Source organism: Lissotriton vulgaris, chromosome 2_1 (genome assembly GCF_964263255.1).
Source record: "Lissotriton vulgaris chromosome 2_1, aLisVul1.2, whole genome shotgun sequence".
Lineage (NCBI taxonomy): Eukaryota > Metazoa > Chordata > Amphibia > Caudata > Salamandridae > Lissotriton > Lissotriton vulgaris.
In genome coordinates, this window is record NC_141687.1 from 1,690,853,648 (window position 1) to 1,690,870,538 (window position 16,891).

Sequence of the window (16,891 nt, forward strand, 5' to 3'; positions counted from 1 at the left end):
CATTTTCATAAATTAGATTCTTAATTTAGTAATCTACACATGGTACATTTTTATGACAATATATCTTCTTAGCTCACACTTCTCTACTAACTGATACCTCGGTACTATACTGTTCATTGAGAAACTCTCTACCCTTCAAACATCTTTTATAATAATGAGCACACTTTCTCACTGTGTTGAGGACATTGCCTGTCCAAAATTATATATAGTAAATATAATACTTGGAATTTACATCAACCATTCCTTAGAGGCATCAACATCTCAAAACAAAAGTATCTCCATAGTCACCTAAGAACCAGTGGCAGCTCGTATAGGGCGTGCTGTGGGGTGGTGGGGTGGGGCGGGGTGGGGGGGGTAGCAAACACAGACATACTACAGAACATAATAATTACTTTATTCAGTTCTGCAGTATGTCCGTGTTTGCTATCCCCCACCCTGTCCATTCCCCACCCCTCCCCGCCTCACTGCCCCGCAGCACGCCGTATGCGAGCCACCACTGCAATGAACTCAACAACATATCAAAGATAGAATTATCTAAGATTCAATAGCAAGCATTGTTTATTTATATTTGGCATTTTAAACATACAACGTATTAGTACTCTCATAATAAAAAAACACATTGAAACTGTTTTCTGAACATACCAATCTACTTTGCTCACAAATCAAATGACCTCTGCTGAGCGCAAGTCAAAGAGATTACACTTCCTTCACCGCCAACTCCCCAAGGTCAATCTCAGGTGTCTGAGGTTATGCAACAGATATTAGTGTCTGAACCCTGATGCCATGCAGCCAATCATATCATAGCTTTTGTTAAATTTTGTAGAGGGAATGTCAACTAATGGTTGAACCTAATATAATCTCACGCTTATATTCTTTACAAAAACAAATGTAGCTCTTTCACACTACATGAGCTACATGTACCATAATACCCTTTAATAGTCCATGTAAGCTTTTATTTTATCTTAACCCATTTGCTGCCTGGCTGCCCCCAATGCTAGGCCTTTTTCTTTTTGCTATTTGGGGTAGTTCACGCTTAGGCCCCCATAACATTTTGTCAAAATAAGGTATTCATGCCAAATTGGCTTTCTGTTTGTAAAAGATTTTATTCGACACTTTGTCATAAAGCCAACTCACAGATATAATACATACAAACATGATCATAAAAAATTTGGTTACAATTAACAAGACATTCATAATATACAAAAGTGCAATAAGTGCAGGTCCCGGTCCATCATTACAATTTGTTTGTAATTTTAAGGTGATTCATTAATCGTGTACTAATATAAAACCTACAATCGAGCTATATTACAAGACCAAATATTAAAAACGATTTTTATACAATTATAAATAGTTAAAAATGCCAGCGATAAAAACATTTTTAATCCTACATTATCATTCCAAATTTCTTTCTAGTTAAGCAGACACCGTGGAGATACCTACTCACACCAAATGTTATCAACCTGGTGGTTGAAGATCTAAGTAACCGCTCTGCCTCTTTATACGAACGTGTGCCCAAGTTTTTGCAAAGCGGTATGATCCATTTCTTACGTTGTAGATTGTATGACGGGCCGAAAAAGAGGATATGAGCCTCATCTTCTCTTTGTTTTAAATCACACAATTTACAGATTGGATAATTTTTTGCTCCTCCCCACCGACAAGTATTCGCATTGATCTGTAGAACCCCATATCTGTATTGGAGGTAAACAGTTTTAGCCAAGGGTGGCTCAATTTCGTCCATGAAATGTTCAAATGTGGGGTGGTCCTTAAATTGCAAAAACGTATGCGTTAGTGAGCCAGTAGCATGTTCATATACATTGATATTCACATAATTCCAATAGGCAGATTTTACTTGTTCTTTACAAATGGTTAACGAGGTAATTGATATTGCTGGTGTTTTCCAGAAGTGTGAAAGGCCTATTTTTATAAGCCAGTGGGATACATGTCTCAGCCACTTGATTGAGTTAAAAGAGTCCAGCTCCCTAATTTCCAATAATCCTGCTCTATAATCAACGAGTTCCGGGGTAGACCATAATCTTACCCAGTAGAGCAATGGCCTCAACCAACACAGATGGTCTGTACGTTTTAGGCTAATGTCTAGATAGACTGGCACTAGAGGCGTTCTTCCTGGCAGTCTTAATAGACGTCTAAAGAACACATTTTCATCAATATCAAATGTTTTTTTTGTATGAGGCCCCCAAATCTCGGCCCCATAGAGGGCGGCAGATTGTGCTTTGGCTTTGAACACTTCAATTGCAGGGGTTATAGCTTTTGAAGTACTCCCACCGTGAATGTTTAAAATAGGGAGGGAGTTCTGCTTGAGTGTTAGCCTACTTTTTTCTAATTGGTTTATCCAAGACATTCTGCTATCCAGCCTAATACCTAGGTAATCAAAAAAGTCCACGTATTCAAGTTTAATATTGTTTAGGGCCAAATTCTTCTTAAAAGTTTTAGGGGGATTAATGGCCATATACTTGGTTTTAGATGAGTTAATTTCTAACCCCTTTAGCTCGCAATAACTATTAAATTTATTTATTAAATTTTGCAAGCCTTTTGGTGTTTGGGATATTAAAATGGTGTCATCCGCAAATAACAATGCTGTGACTGCCTCATTACACAATTTAGGGGAATCATGATTGCATTGTGCCAGGTAGAGGGGGATATCATTTACAAATAAGGAAAAAAGGGTTGGGGCCAACACATACCCTTGTCTAACCCCCCTTTTTACTGGTATGGCTTGGGTAAGTTCGCCATTTCTTCCCCATCTTACTTTGGCAAAGTTATCAGTGTGGAGCTTTATAATATTAGCCAGCAGATCGTCCGGAACACCCATCTTCCTTAAAGTTTCCCATAATAGGTAACGGGGAACAAGATCAAACGCTGAGCGTAAATCCACAAATGCCACATATATACTACACTTCTTTATCTGAATGTATTTCCAGCAAATACACATAAACCTATACACTTGGTCCACAGTGCTTGTCTTAATTCTAAATCCTGCTTGGTATTTTGAAAGGATTTCAGATTCCTCTATCCAAATTAAAAGTCGATTTAAAATATGTCTGGCAAAATTTTTTTGTAAAATGTCAATTAAACTAATTGGTCTGTAATTACCTGGATTGTAGCGGTCTCCTTTTTTATAAATAGTAACTATTTCTGCCCCTTTCCATGTTTCTGGGATCGGAGTTCCCAACAGGATGGAATTACACAAAAAGTTTATGTAGGGGCACCATACTTTGATATTATGGGTAAATAGGTCACCAGGTAGTTTGTCCGGGCCTGGTGCCTTTCCTGCCTTAATTGCTTTTATTGCACACAAGGTTTCTTCAATACTAAATTTCGCTGTATTAGTGCACTGAGGAAAAGATCCAAGATAATTGTACTCAGGGGATGGCCCAACCAGATCATATAGATCTACAAAATGATCAAACCAGATTTTTTCGTCCAGGAAGAGATCCCTATTGGAGCTACCTGTTTTATTATTTTTGGCTATCAAGTTCCAGAAAGTGCATTGGTCATGTTTCCTAGCAGCATTCAGTAAATCTTCCCAGATTAAGTCATCCCATTCCTTTTTTGCCTTACACAAGAGTCTTTTATATTCTTGTCTACATTCTCTAACCCTCATCTGATCTTTAGATTTCACGGCAATGATTAAATTAGTTTTGGCTAGACGACACTGTTTATTATACCATGGTGTCTCTAGTTCCAATTGCCTCCTTGTATTATCTTGTTTATTCTTACAAGTTTTTCTCAGGAGGGGAGTTAATGATTCTACTAAGTGGTTATGCATTTTCAGAACATCATGAGATCCCAGCCTTAGATTTTCATATAAAGGGATGATATCTGAGAAGGTATTATAGATGCCCAAAAGCGTATCTTCTTTTGCTAGAATGTGAGGCCATTTTATTGCTTTCCTATTGTTAGAGACAACAACCTCAGCCACCACCCTCTTACGTTCAGTCTCGCTAGCGGGTGTCAAAAAGGGATCCGATTGTAACCCCAATTGTAAGGGAAAGAGGTCACTTTCCGGTCTGTTCACGACCTTGAAGGCCAACAATAAATACCAAAGGTTGGTTGAAATCAACATAAAGTCGATCAATGATTTAGACAACTCCTTGCTAAATGTATCATTAGCTGGTTTATCTGGGTCTAGTCGCCCATTACATGCCCTCAGGTCATAGGATACAGTCATTTCATAAATCTGCATAGCTGCCACTGTACATTTTACTGACTTTGCACTATCTAGGGGAGGGATATCATGTGCTCTATCTTCATTTTCTAATAAGTTTTCGAGCCCCAATATGGGCTTGAATCGGCAGTTAAGATCCCCACCTATAATTATTTTAGAGTCTGGCTCTAAATTACACAAATAAGAGCTAAGTTGTTCTATGACCATTGATTCCTTTTTTTGTGGGTTTGGTCTATTATAAACATTTATCATGTACACATCACCCAGATCTTTCGTGGCTATCTTAACCCCAAGCAAATCATTAGAAGCAAGGTACAAAGGCGATACAACAACATCTAAAGATATACTTATCCAGATTATTAAGCCCCCTGAAGGTCTACCTCTTACTGATGCAATTGCCCCACAATGAAATGCTTTATAACCAAGTCTATGTACAACGTTAGTTGCCCATGTTTCCTGCAGGAGTATGATGTCGTGCTCCTCCAAGAAGGAACTCCAATTCCTGTCACAGAGGTTTCTTAACAACCCTGCGATGTTCCATGACATAATTTTTAGATCTCATTTTGGCTTGCATTGTACTAGGTTGGCTGGGTGCATATTGCTTGTATTCGATGTTACCCCCTCATTGGGTTCCTCCATTAGCTCTTTTCCACGCACCTGGTCCCAGGATTCTTTATTTAGCACTGGTGATATATCTTGAGCCTGTACACTACAGGGAGCAATTAGGTCCCTCCCTAGGTGGCCTACCAGTTTTCTTTCGGACAAATTTCCTGCCCGCATGGATTCGACTGGCTCTATTACAGAGGGCAAAACACCAATACTTGTATTTGATGTTATACTTGATTCCCACTGGTGCGCACTAACCATAGGGGAAGACGATCCATTAAATTCATAGTCTTCTTTTGTTTGTCAGTGACCCCACCATGACCAATTTTTGTCCGTTTCCTTAGTTGGTGGGTATGTTATGCCAACAGGAGTCGGAGGATCAAAGAATGAGTATCTACTGTCCATCAGACCTGGCTGTTGAGGGGCTCTGCTATCTTGCTTCCATTGCATTGGATAAAAGTAACTAAGATCGCAGGTTCCAATTCCTCGGTTACCTCTTCGTGGTTGTTGGCTATACACAAGTTGTGCTACAGAGGGATCTTTAAAATTGACCAAAATACAGTCCCCTTCAATGTCTTTCTGCCTAGAGCCCAGCCAACTGACTCTTCGGACTTGGATAACCTGGCAATTAACAGTGTAGGGTAGAGGTCTATTTTCCCTTAGCCAGTATAAGGTCTTATTTTTTAGTTCGTCATAGGACTCCCTTTTGTTGGGTTTCAATGGGGGGACTCCAGTGAGTACTACCACGTATGGTTGACACCCTGGTGGAAGGTGTGCATTTGGAACCTTCTTTGGCGCTTGAATTCCTATATTACAGTCAGGTGTTTGAACATGGTTGTTGTTGCCACAAGCTGGTGTGAGGACTGTAGGTCCCATCCCATTCATGGGTTTTGTAGGCACCGAGGTTTGAGAAGTGGTAGTGTTTGTTATTTGTGTGGCTTTACGCGGTGCATGCTTTGGAGGAGCAGCCAGTTGTGTTCCGCCATTGGGCGATTGTGCTTTGAGGGGCTCCGCTCTTAATCCACCCAATACAGCATTAGTCCCACTTAGATCTGCCCCCTTATCGTTCCTAAGTGGGCGAGCTGGTTGCGCTGGTTTAGAAGTCATTGAGCTCCCCTCCATCCTTACAGTATCGTGTCCAATCTTAGAATGGAGTTTGACAAGTGATTTTAATGCAAAAAAGTTGTCCAAGGACGTTTGCTCGAATTTATCTAAGCGCTCCGTTAGTCCTTTCAGTCTTTCTGTTACTGGTTGCAATAAGGTTGTCTTAAGGGATTGGATCCGTTCCATCAGCAGGTCTGATACTGGTGATACTTCAGAGTTATTTGCTATATCAATGACCGGGGCAGTACCAACAGAAACATTTGTTAGCTCGCACTCCGGAGGTTCACTTCGTTCTGTCCCATTGTTCGTAGAGTCAGTATCAGGTGGTTTGCAGTATGCTCCCCCATTCATGTAATTTTTACGAATTCTTTTTAAGGCCTTTAGTCTATAAGCTTTGCGTGGGGTAACTAATCTTTTCCGTTTTACGGCAGCCCTACTTATTTTCTGAGGGGATGATTGTAGAGTTTGTTCTGTAGGAATGTCATGTATCGTTATTAAAGGCAAGACCGGTGGGACAGGCACTGTGGTATTAGAAACATTTCTTATTTCAACATTGGCTGATACTTTGTTTAAAAGTGCTGGGTCAGGTGTAATTTCAAAAAAGTCACTATCCGATCTTAGGTCAACGACACAAGGTTGCTGGTCGCTAGGGATTAAGGGGGTGGTAATTTCCGATGGGATAATATTTGACGGAGATTTGGCCTGTGCAAGTGACCCCATAGATGATCGCTTATGCGCCAAATATTCACGTGATAATCTGCGTTCTGCTAAGATGATTTCCTTCTCAACAACAGAAACGGCACGAGTAATAAAATTATCCATGGTCCCTAGCGTTGAGTTTCCCCCTCTACGTGAGCATCTGCCTGAACGGGTAGCCATTGGGGAATATGCAGACATGAAGGTCGAGAGACACAGTTAGCAATGTTATTTAACCCTGCACAGTAATCCTCTGTTTTACCTTTGTTGTTAGAGGGGTGACCCGTCCCGGCCCCTGCTGGCCCCAGACGGCCACAGACGGCCCGCCCTTTGCCCGGGCTTCGCCCGGCGTCCCGCCTGCGTCCCGCAAGACGGGCTCACCTCTGATGTTATGGGCTGGGCGGTGGTGGGCGGGGCACGCAGGGGGGCGCTGACCGGATGTTACGTGGTCAAGCAGGGACTCCTGGGATAGTGAGTCCCTGCCGCGCTACCCCTGCAGCCTCCACAGGTGTTCCGCTCACTCGGCAGGCACGGCAACCAGGCAGGAGCAAACGGCGTTGGGGGGTTGATTGATCCTCCCACGTAGCGAAGCGGCTCCCGCGCAGCGGGAGCGGCGAGCTGCAAAGTCAGAGGAGACAGGGAAACTCCCACGTCATCCCAGTGCACAGCAAGAAGGGTCTTTCTTTATTTCCAACATCCTGAATATTCTAAAAGTACCCAAGGTTTGTGGATTCTCCTAGTAATAACTAAGAAATTAACTAAAATACAGCTTAAAATCTGTTTTATTTTTGTGAAAAATGGGAAAAAGTGCTGCAGAAGAAAGTGTCTGTTTTTCCCCCCTGCAAATGGTATTAACGAAGAATTTGTGGTGATAAAATCACTGTCTTCCCAGCTGTCAGGAACAGGTAGACTTTTGTCAGAAAACTAAAGATTTCAACACAGTTTTTGCATTTTACTGGTACATGGCTCTTTTTTCCTATTTGTTATGCCTTAGCCTCCTTCCAGTTAGTGGTGGAAATGGGTGTGAAACCAATGGTGGATTCCGGAAAGGTATACATTTCCGAGAAGTAGATACAATTTTGAATTCAGTAAATGGTCATTTGTGTAGATATCACAATAAAAATGGGACCTCACTTGTGTTGGTAGGCAAGTGCCCGTGACAGGAAGTGACCCAAAATGCAAAATGGATAGACCACATTTTTTCCAGTGAAAACTGATGCTTTTTTGTAATATGCCTAGCTGTGGATTTTGGGCTGGAGCTCAGACGGCACATAGGAAAAAAGAAAAGCTTTACAATTTTTTTAAACTAGACACCCAGTAGAATCCAGGATGGGGTGAGTTGTGTGGCTCTCACCAGGTTCTGTTATCCAGAATCCCTTACAAACCTCAAAATGTTTCTAAAAAACATATTTTTCACACATTTCTGTGATGGAAAGTTCTGAAAACTAAGGGGAGTCACAAACTTCCTTCCACCCAGCATTTCCACAAGTCTCCTGATAAAAATAATGCCACACTTGTGTGGGTAAGCCTAGTGCCAGCAAAAGTAAATGGGCTAAAACATAACATGAATACATCACATTTTTTCAGTGAAAACTGACCCTTTTTTTTACAATGTGCCCAGGTGTGGCTTTTGTGTTCTAGCTCAGCCAGCATCTCGGAAAACCTAACAAACTTCTTTATTTTGGAAAACTAAACCCCAAGGTTTTTTTACCCAGAATCCCTTGCAAATGTGTCTACAAAAACACATTTTCCTTATATTTGTGATGGAAAGTTCTGGAATCTGCAGGGAGCCACAAACCTCCACCCACTCAGCATTCACCCATGTCTCCTAATAAAAATGGTACCTCACTTATGTGGGTAGGAATAGTGCCTGTGACAAAAAATGGCCCAAAACGCAACGTGGACACATACAAATTACAAATTTTGTCTTTATTGTTTAGTTAGTAAAAACCATAACAACTTTTCTTTACAGCATTCGAGCAATAGTAAGTTAAAATGACCTAAATAAAAAGAAAACGATGAACATAAGTTTCAATAAAAGTTGATTCCGAAAGATATCTTTCCTAAAACCTTAAAAAAAGAAAGAACTTCCTTCAGACTTAGTCCATTGCCCTAATGAATCTTAATAAAGTTAGTTCATTATAGACGTGCTTGCTTTCAAGCGTTTTTCAAAAGCCAACAAAAACGGGCGGAGCCGGACCGGCGACCAAGATGGTCGCCCGGGCTCCCGGCTCCGCCGACCTTCTTCCCCCACCGCCTGATTCCGTCGACTATCCTGCGCTGCTATTGTGCTCCCGCACGTCGGAAGGGGTGCTGTGATGCTGCGCTCGACTCCGAGAAATTTCCGAGTCCTGAGGACGGAGATATGGACCCCCGCACGTTATGGCCTACACGATACCCGAAGCCGGGACCCCGCGTGATGTTGCTGCCGGCTGCAAGTTTAACAACAACGGACAGGCAGACCCGGAAGGTGCCGGTCAACCGTTATGGAGGTCAGCCCGCCCCGAGGGTGTATCTCCGGCGCTCGATCAGTGGAGCCTGGTGAACGTGAAATGAGCAGTCCCTTTCTACCGATCGTGCTCCCTCCCCGACTACCTATTGATGGCACCGGGAACCTGGACGTCGCCCTTTGTTCCCCTAACGGAGCTTTGTTTGACCCGCGTGCAGCTATCTACATCCCGCACTCCAGCTGATCGGAGCCGGTTGATGCACAACGTTGCTGTGGCACTTCTTGGGATTGCGGGGGCTCGTATTTGACCATCAGTGGGGAGTGGAGATGGCACCCATACTGGGTGCATGTGTGGAGGTCTTGGTGGTGCTATGCTCCTCTCTATGGCAAGGGCTGGCGGCTCTGGTGTTCGTCTGAGCGGCGCTCCTGCTGGGAGTCCCTTTTTGGAAGTGGCGCCTCAATAAGTGCTACCTGACCATGGCGGTGGTAGTGCGCACTGAAGACCGAAGAGAGGGGATCGGACACCCCCTGTATGCTGGAGGGACGAAATCTGGAATAGATCGCTACGGGGATGATCCCGGTTACATGTGGATTGGACAGGTAGCCCGAAGCCGGTATGCGGTCCGGCTGCTGTTTAACATCCCCAGAAGATCTAGCGTCCGCCAACCACTCCGAGACCTTCACTGGCTTCCAGTGGCGCAAAGGATCTTATTCAAGATCCTTGTGTTAGCATACCGAGCACTCCACCTAACAGGCCCAACCTATTTGAGAAAAAGATTCTCTCTCTATGCCCCCAATCGCCCTCTCAGATCAAGCAATCTCCATCAAATGACTGTACCAAAGTTCAAATATAGCAGGCTTGGTGGACAATCCATTTCTGTTAGAGCAGCGAGAGCTTGGAATACCCTGCCTCTGCAACTGAGAACAGCCCCTTCCATCATGGCTTTCAGGAAAGGCCTAAAAACCTACCTCTTCAACACCAATGCCTAAAGGCTGTTCCTCCTTTGCATTTACTGTGATCTGTCCCCTTCTTTTTTTCTCTTCGCGCCAGGATACTATACTAATTAGTAGCAGAGCGCGTTATAAAAGCCTCTATAATAATAATAATAATAATAATTATCTCTAGGAGACCTTTTTTGTGTGGCCCATACTACAGTTTTCCGCGAAGACGCCGCTGTCGGGTGTGGAGGTGACTCTATCGGTGGCTGTGGGGCGAATGTGTGTACTTGGGAGACTCCCTGTTCGTTCCGAGTGGATCGCCATAGGGACATCTGGCTCCATGGGAAGCAGTGGATGGCTGTCGAGCATGTCGTATCCTGGGACGTTGCAAGAACTTTGGCTTCTCTTGGACTGGCCTGCGTGTTCCATCTGGTACTTTGATTGCCCGACCCTGCACCACACAGACTGGGATAATTTTATGATTAGGACCGGGTGGGTCTGCGGGAATTAATGACACTCTGGTTACTTCTGTTGCTACGCGGGGGGATTTCCATCTTAGCTGTGTGACTTGAGGAGCTGAGCGGCGATTGCTATCCTGTTTATGTTGGTGTCTTTGATGCCTTGGTAACAACTCCGGTGTAATTGTAATGTCATGTGGCGGTGGGGGGGGGGGTTGGGAGCCTGTACTGGGAACCCTCCATACTTCTTTCTTTCTCCTATCGTGGGGCACTAGTTAATTTCTTTCCTTTCCCTTTTTCTTCTACTTTAGTGTAGATTATTGTTCCTTTCTCCTTTCTCTTTCTCTTCCCTCTATATTTCGGGTTTTAGACACTGGGCGACAGGCACGCTGCTAGGGGGGTAGGCCGTAGCCATATGCAGGGGTGCAGGGTGGAGGGATGGGGGAGGGGTGTTATTGGTTTTCTGTTTCTATGGCCTTCTTTTATTTTTGTTATATTTGGCTTTTCTTAACTTTCCTCTTTTCTTCTTCTCTTCCCGGGATCTGAGTGGAGTTAACTCCCTGTACGTTTTTACTAGTTCAACTAATAAGGGTGGAAGTTTTTCTAATGCTTTGCGTCACCTCTTTTAGGCACTGTTTCGGTGGGAGAAATGTACTGCTTATGATTATCCTGATTATGTACTCCAGCTCTAATATCTTGCCTACAGCAATCCTGACTGTGAATATCCTGTCCTACGAATATCCCTTGATTGTTATGTTTTAATTGTACTGCATCAGATCCTGTTCTTTCTTTAATTTAAAAAAAGAAACCTTCTTTAATCCTGTTACCAGTATGGTAAGAATGTTCTCCTGAGTTACAACAGAGTACTTGGGGGGCGGACTCCTGCAATTCTATGGCTTACTTGATTTGATTTGACCGCCTCTGTCTTGGTTTCTAGACTCATGACTGTAACTGATTTAAGTAACAATAAAGGTTTACGAAAAAAAATAAAGCCAACAAAAACTTTACCATCTTACAATTCATTTGGGGAACTGTTGAGTCCAGGCCACCAATGATAGCTGTCCTGCATGTACGTATTCTCTTATTCCAAAAGATGGTCTTCAAGAAAATTGCTCGCTCCCTGTTCAGCTTCTTACAATGGCATATTATATGGATTAAATCTTCCTTTATATGACAGCAGAGATGGAAATCAGTTAGTTCAATGAGCTTCCAGGATGGTTCGTTGGCTAGTGTTGGAAATTTACAGAAGCGTAGTGCCATCAATTGTTTTTTAATGTAGATAGAGTATGTAGAGTCCAAGTAAGCCGCCGGAGTAAGAGATTTGTAACTATTGATCACAGTCCAGGAATGGGAACGATGAGAGAAAATGTCTTTGTCTGTGATCAACGAATGAAATTTGGCGGCTTTATTTAATGCCTGCTTGAATGAAGTAAAAGGCAAGTTTTTTTCCCATAAATTAGAAGAGCATGTTAACTCCAGAGCACAGGACAGGAATATATTTGCCTCTGAGTTTTTTTGTGTTTCTAGTTTCTGCCATAGACATTTATTGGGATTTTCATCACTGGCGTTTTGCTTAATTCGGTACCACACCTTTCTGCATGTATACATTCGTCCCAGTGATTCGTTCATCAGACCTAATTAGATAAGTCTTTCAATACCTATACGCAATCCGTCAACAAAAGGCATGGTTTAGAGTATCAATTGTACAATGACTGAATTCCATGCTCCAGATATTGTCATATGACGGATGTGTAATACTTGAAGACATATTGTATTTGTCTATTTTTCTTGTATTCTCTCTTTTATGTTGTGCTTTTGATCGATTTTTTATTTATTTTGTTTTAGTATTAATGTGCTGTATTGTAAAGGGATTGTGCTTTCTATTGAAACCCAAAATCCTTTTTAAGATGAATGTATACATTTTTTTAAGTATTGAGGTTTGTGTTATTCCTTGTTTTATATGGTTAGATCGTCTCTATGGATGGACAAGTGAGTTAAGTGAAGGTAATACTTGGCCTGCGTGTGGCAGCTTGATTGATTGTTGGTCAAGATTGGAACAAGCTACCTAAAGGAGTCTAGCTTTCTTCACTGTACAGTGCCCTATCCTTTTGCATCTAAGGGGCCCCTCTTTTTCTACTACACGCTACAGTTGCCACAGGCATAGTGGCCTGCGATCTCTGCGAGACCCCACATATTATGTACTGTAGTCTGTCCTTCATTCCTCTTGGTAAGTGGTCTGGTCTTCACAAGGGTTGTCTTTTAAATTCATTGCTTTTTTTAAGCAAAACAAGGGCTTGTCCCATTTGAGGTTTCTAGTTTGTATATTGCGCCAGTTTTTTTTGACAATTTTGTTTTACATCATTGGAGACCGTGATGTAAGTTATTACACATGTTAATGGGATGGTGTTATTGTTTTTGTTTGATGGTTCTAAGATGCCTCCTCTGTTTTGATTGTTTGCTCAGTCAGTCAAAAATATCTTTATTCGATTTAGTTAAAAATCATACAAAGAGATAAAAACATTTCATATGATGTTAAAACTATTTACAATAGCATACAAATCAGAGCATACATGGGATTTATAAAAAGGCAAGTTAAATTCATTTTATATTAAGCAGAATTTGAGTACATTGATTAAACACAGTGTTAAAAAGACCCGCTGTTCTGATGTGTTTTTTTAGTTCTAACTGCTGCCACCAAAAAATTGGCCATACAAAATGTAATGCGTATGCTGTTCAAAGATTGTAGGTATAGCAGGGCTGGCCTCACCTGGGTGAAACCAGCCTCCTTCAAAACAGGTAACAGATATTTTTTCCTGGGCTCTAAATAAAACCCACAAAACATAACAAAATGCATAGTATCTTGAACGGAAAAGTGATCACAACAACAGGGGGGGGGCTAAATCAGGTTTTTCCCACGTTTTAAAATTACCCAAATAAAAATGTAACAAATTAAACCTGAACTTAGTTAACAGGAACTTGTGGAATGGGATCGTGACCGAGCCAAGGTACGGTGCTAATGCAAATGAATTTACAAGCATATAATGCCTCCTCACTGCCGGTTTCACAAGTTCCTTTTCCTCACGGGATGCTCTTGCCCTATCCATAAATTGCTTCTTGATCAGATCTATATCTTGTTTTTTGATGTCCCGGGGGGATGTAAAAAGTTCTGGTCGTCCCAGGTCTGAGAACTCCTTCATCAAATAGGCCAGCCATGGCACCCTTTTAGAGTGGTCCAAAGACATGACATGATTGTTTGCTCTTTTGTAAGCTTTCGCAATAATTTTTCTTGGATAACTCCGATCTCTCAGTTTAGTTTTTAGATCTTCCGACTGGGTGATGAAATCGGTTTTCTTTGAGATGTTCCTTCTTAGTCTGAGAAACTGGCCATCACGGAGGTTCTCTCTGAGTTCTCTGGGGTGGAAGCTGTCAAATTTTAACAGTGTATTCCTAACACGGTTCTTTGTGATAGGTCCTTGTTTCTAGTTTCCCATTCTCCTCATATATTTCGACATCTAGGAACGTGATATGATCTTTACTGTCTGTGTGTGTGAATCTCAGATTGGGGTCACACACGTTCAGCTCAGTTACAAAGGTGAGCATCGATTTAATATTCCCTTTCCACATCTCTAGAATTTCATCAGTGTATCGTTTCCAGAGTTGGGTGATCTCCTTATATGCGTTTCTGTGTCCAATATGTATTTTTTCTCAAAATTGTATACATAGAGGACTGCCACATTCGGGGAAAAAGTGCTGCCCATTGATGTTCTGAATGTCTTGTATGTCTCCTAGGTGTTGGAAATTAAACAATAATGCAGGTAGACAGCAGGCCAGATACAATGATTCTTATACATGTTTGAACCTGAAATTTGGTACAATAACAACAAAAAATAAAATTACATAAATAATGGATTAGCACATCACCAAATCTAGGACCAGGGAGGTTCTGTCTCCCCTCCTGAGTCCGAGATTTAATTTACCACTGCCTATAAGTTTGTATGTCAACAAGGTAATTGTACCTACTCTTTCCTTGACAGAAATGAAAGCAACACTGTGAAGTTCTGGTGGGTTGTAAGTACAATCCAAACAATAGCTGCATGTCTCAGTGTGCATGCAGGCTTCAATTTGTCCTGACGAAATCCATTACCCCGAAATCGGTACCAGGATGCTTGTTTCCGGTCCCGGGAAGACCTGGCTTGGCAGTTTGAGCTGGACTGTTCCCATGAAGCACAGGGTCAAGACTGATTTGCATGTAACTGGGTCTGAAATGGGGTGGCATAGTCAACTAAAGAACAATGATGGATTCAACCCGGATCTGTGTCTGGGGGGGGGGAGAGTCTTTGAAAAGTTTAGTGCTCCTTCCATCATCTCATTGTGTTTGCTTTGCTTGCCCTAAGTTGGCAGGGTATGCCCAGACGTGGGTCCCTTGCCCGCTTTAAACATCAAAAAAAGGGATATGAAGTTCCTTTAAGGCAAAGTTAACAGGAAGAACAAGATACCTTTTGCCACTAGATTCAACCTAGCCTGGCTGATGAGGGGTGTTACCCCGAAACCGGTCCCAATATGCTTGCTTATGGTCCTGATAAGACCTGGCTTGGCAGTTTGGGCTGGACTGTTCCCATGAGGCATAGGGTCAAGATTGATTTGCATATGGCTGGCTCTGAACTTGGGTGGCAAAGTGAGCTAAAGAACGATGATGGATTCAACCCAAATCTGTGTCTGGGGGTGGGTGTCTGAAAAGGTTCAACCCTCCATCCATCATATCCTTGTGTTAGCTTTGTTTGCCCCAAGTTGGAAGGGTGTGCCCAGATGTTGGTCCCTTGCTCACTTTGCCACTGGATGCAAACTAGCCTGGCTAATGAGGAGCGTTACCCTGAAACTGGTCCCAGGTTGCTTGTTTCCGGTCCAGGAGAACCTGGCTTGGCAGTTCGGGCTGGACTGTTCCCATGAGGCACAGGGTCAAGACTGATTTGCATATAGCTGGGTCTGAACTGGGGTGCCAAAGTGAGCTAAAGAACGATGATAGATTCAACTAAGATCTGTGTCTAGGGGTGTGTATTTAAAGTTTCAGCTCTCTGTCCATCATCTCCTTGTGTTTGCTTTGTTCACCCTAAATTGGCAGGGTATGCCCAGACGTGGGTCCCTTGCTCACTATGCCACTGAATTCAAACTAGCCTGGCTGATGAGGGGTGTTACCCCGAAACTAGTCACAGGATACTTGTTTACGGTCCAAGGAAGACTTGGTTTGGCAGTTCCGGCTGGATTGCTCCCATGAGGCACAGGGTAAAGACTGATTTGCATATAGGTGGGTCTGAACTGGGGAGGCACATTGGGCTAAAGAACGATGATGGATTCAACCCAGATCTGTGTCTGGGGATGAGTGTCTGAATCGTTTTATGATTCCGCCCATCCTCTCCTAGAGTTTCCAATTTTAAAAAGCACCACACTTGAGCACGATTTACTCACTATCACGACATCACCCTCAAAAACAAACAGCTCTGCTGTAATCAGGCATCACAGCACACCTGGAAAAATTTGGTGACCAGGGTGGGAACCCTATGATCAAGCAAGACACCTACTTGGTAGGTAAGTGAGGGTTCTTTTACAAAGCCTTAGGGTTTTCTAGGCAGTACAGACACCTGCAACATCAACCCAAAAGTAGGGGAGTGGTGTATGTATAATATCTTAAAAGACACGTTCTTTTTGTTTTTCATAATTTTATTTGGGAAGAGGAACAGGCCCATAACCTGACTTCTCACTCTCATATTTTTCTTGAGACATACCAGAGAGTAGTCAAAGTTCACTTCCTCCTTCCTATTTTTCTCAAGAGTCTTGCGAGAACATAACATTGCTTTAAAAAGAATGAACTTTCTACTCATCACAGTGCTTATGTCTTACACACTTCATCTCAATAACAAGCACCACAATCGGCATTTACAATAGAAGAATGTATTGATAACTTTCCTACTCCTTTTTGACTATTCGCAATCCCATGAGACAAATAGTAGCAACTCAGAAAAAAAACCATCTGTTCTCTCCTTAATGGTCTCATGAAACCAGCATTAGCAGCGGAGCCCTGTATTGCCTCTAATGTCCAATACGAGGAACTGGCAAAGTATTTTATTAGTAAGGTAGAACATATTTACTCTAATTTTACCTTCAACACTAGGGATTTATGTTTAGAAGTTTATACTAGTCATCTCCTGTCACACCTCCACCTTTTTCCCTTGCTATCCTTTGAAGAGCTACAGACTCTCTGCAACAAATTCAAATTAGGCTCACCAGCTGATCCCCTTAAGCCAGATCTGTTTCTTAAATTCCAGGTCGGTTTTTGTCCACTCTGTCTTGAGCTGATAAATTATTTCCTCCCCATATAGCTCCCAACTATCCACTCTGCTTCAAGGTGTTCCCCAGGGCTCCTCAGTGAGCCCTACTATATTTAACATTTACATTCAA